The sequence below is a fragment of the Trachypithecus francoisi genome, unplaced genomic scaffold, assembly GCF_009764315.1.
Source record: "Trachypithecus francoisi isolate TF-2019V2 unplaced genomic scaffold, Tfra_2.0 Lachesis_group1, whole genome shotgun sequence".
In the NCBI taxonomy this organism is placed as follows: Eukaryota; Metazoa; Chordata; class Mammalia; order Primates; family Cercopithecidae; genus Trachypithecus; species Trachypithecus francoisi.
This window is the reverse complement of record NW_022681454.1, coordinates 80,834,603-80,837,760: the sequence shown is the minus strand read 5'-3', so window position 1 is coordinate 80,837,760 and position 3,158 is coordinate 80,834,603. Positions and strand designations below refer to the sequence as shown.

The window sequence follows — 3,158 nt, the reverse complement described above, 5'->3', positions numbered from 1 at the left end:
ACAATCTGGATGCCCATGAACTGGAAACTGGATAAATTCTGATATACTCTGACAATGGAATGCTATCTACAAATTTTAAAAGTCTACTGATAGAAGCAATAACATGAATGAATCTCATAGACATGTGCAGTGAAAGAAGCTAGACACAAAAGAGAAATACTGTGTGAGTCCATTGATAGGAAGTCCACAAAGATACAAAACTAAAGTATTATGCTAATAATCAGAATCGTGATTAATTCTGGCAAAGGCCAATGATGAACAAGGAAGGAGCACAAGGGAGCTTTCTCAGGAGCTACAGGTTTTCTTATCTTGATTTAGATAGTAGCTACATGAGTATATACATACATATAAATGTATTGAGCTATATAATTATAACATATTTTGTGTACTTCAATGTGCATTTCAATTTCATACCTCAATAGAAAACTAAGTAAATACATAAGTAGATTCTAAGAGACTAAATGGACAGAAGCAATGGTCCTTCTCATTTTTTGTCTTTTCTAGACTATATTTAAAGCCGTATGAAATAAAGGAGTAGAAACTAGTAGTATTGACACAGCAATTAATAATCTTTAAAATAGCCATGGCAGGTTGGGTGCAGTGGCTCAGGCCTGCAACCCAGCACTTTGAGATGCCAGGGCAGGAAGATCACTTGAGCCCAGGAGTTCAAAACCAGGCTGAGCAACATAGCAAGACCTGCCTCCACCTACATTTTTTAAATTTAAAAAATGTATACAATAAAACAAAATAAAATATCCATGACATCACATTATTAGGATTTTTACAAATAATTTTTAAATAAATCCTTATATTTTCTCATATGGAAATGAAAAATACCATTCCATTTTAAATGCTCTGGGGGTCCTGATTTTCCTCACAGTCTGTAGTTTCACTTTAGCAATGAAACACTGATAAGAACAGATACTACACTTGATCTTAGCCAAAAGGTCGAGAAGCGATAACAAACAGAGATATAGACCAATGGAACAGAACAGAGCCCTCAGAAATAATACCTCACATCTACAGCCATCTGATCTTTGACAAACCTGAGAAAAATGAGAAATGGGGAAAGGATTCTCTATTTAATCAGTGGTGCTGGGAAAACTGGCTAGTCATAAGTAGAAAGCTGAAACTGGATCCCTTCCTTACATCTTATACAAAAATTAATTCAAGATGGATTAGAGACTTAAATGTTAGACCTAATACCATAAAAACCCTAGAAGAAAACCTAGGTAGTACCATTCAGGACATAGGCATGGGCAAGGACTTCGTGTCTAAAACACCAAAAGCAATGGCAACAAAAGCCAAAATTGACAAATGGGATCTAATTAAACTAAAGAGCTTCTGCACGCAAAAGAAACTACCATCAGAGTGAACAGGCAACCCACAGAATGGTAGACAATTTTTGCAATCTACTTATCTGACAAAGGGCTAATATCCAGAACCTACAAAGAACTCAAACAAATTTAGAAGAAATAAACAAACAACCCCATCAAAAAGTGGGCAAAGAATATGAACAGACACTTCTCAAAAGAAGACATTTATGCAGCCAACAGACACATGAAAAAATGCTCATCATCACTGGCCATCAGAGAAATGCAAATCAAAACCACAATGAGATACCATCTCACACCAGTTAGAATGGCAATCATTCAAAAGTCAGGAAACAACAGGTGCTGGAGAGGATGTGGAGAAATAGGAACATTTTTACACTGTTGCTAGGACTGTAAACTAGTTCAACCATTGTAGAAGACAGTGTGGCCATTCCTCAAGGATCTAGAACTAGAAATACCATTTGACCCAGCCATCCCATTACTGGGTATACACCCAAAGGATTATAAATCATGCTGCTATAATGTCACATGCACACGTATGTTTATTGCGGCACTATTCACAATAGCAAAGACTTGGAACCAACCCAAATGTCCATCAATGACAGACTGGATTAAGAAATTTGGCACATATATACCATGGAATACTATGCAGTCATAAAAAAGGATGAGTTCATGTCCTTTGTAGAGACATGGATGCCGCTGGAAACCATCATTCTCAGCAAACTATTGCAAGAACAGAAAACCAAATACCGCATGTTCTCACTGATAGGTGGGAATTGAATAATGAGAACACTTGGACACAGGAAGGGGAACAACACACACCAGGACGTGTTGTGGGGTGGGGGGAGTGGAGAGGGATGGCATTAGGAGATACACCTAATGTAAATGACAAGTTAATGGGTGCAGCACACCAACATGGCACATGTATACATATGTAACAAACCTGCACGTTATGCACATGTACCCTAAAACTTAAAGTATAATAAAAAAAAAAAATCGAACACAGTGCCATCTCTGCCCTTAAACCATGCTTGAAATCTCTGTTAGATCAGGAAAAGTGATGCAGGGAAACAGCTTTTAACTTCTCAAATCTGAAAAAGACCAAATGGATTTCTGTAAAGACAGAATCAAATGGAATTAATGCTTTTTAGCCGTGTTCCTTCTCTGGTGGGACATGCAACCTTAACACAAGTACTTTCCATACTTGGCCTCCTGTTTGTTAGGAAAACAAGAAACAAGAAGTTGACCTTGGGAGGACAAATCTTGAGCAGAACTCTGCTCCAGGCAAAAGAGGTAACAGAAGCAGCCACCAGTATGATACTGAAGTGGGGGGAAGGGTGTTGTACACCTTGAGATAAAGTCTAGGAAACTCAAGCTTTTGTCTGGAAGCAACGAGCAGAAAAGTAGAGATGCACTTGAGCAGAAGGAGGCACTGGAGTTTGAATGACAGCTTGTCTTCATTCTTAGTGCCCTCCTGCTGACCTCCTGGAAAATTAGATTTCAAGGGAAAAAGTCTGCATGCATTTCCTCAGCCATAATTTACTTCTTTAAAAAAGATGGTATTAGACAAGAAAATAATTAGACTTTAAAAAGAGAAAAAAAATATGCTATGATGGAATAGAAAGAACTATCCAAAAATTTCTTTGAAGACCTTGTTCTTCCATAAGTGAGTTATGTAGCTTTGTGTTACCTGCCCCCTACCCAACTTTTCTGGGTCACAGATTCCTCATTTGTGAAATGAAGGAGTTGAGTCTGATGATTTCTATCAGCCCTCCCTGCCCTAACACTAAGTTGTGTTTCATATTCTCTATTTAAATAACTTGA

The 3,158-nt window shown here is 37.8% G+C and overlaps 1 non-coding gene across 1 annotated transcript; it reads right to left on the bottom strand.

Annotated features, from left to right (window-relative positions):
• Positions 1-773: 773 nt before the first annotated feature.
• Positions 774-960, bottom strand: LOC117086570. Its single transcript, XR_004438459.1, has one exon. It is a non-coding gene; the product is annotated as a U2 spliceosomal RNA (small nuclear RNA).
• Positions 961-3,158: the final 2,198 nt, after the last annotated feature.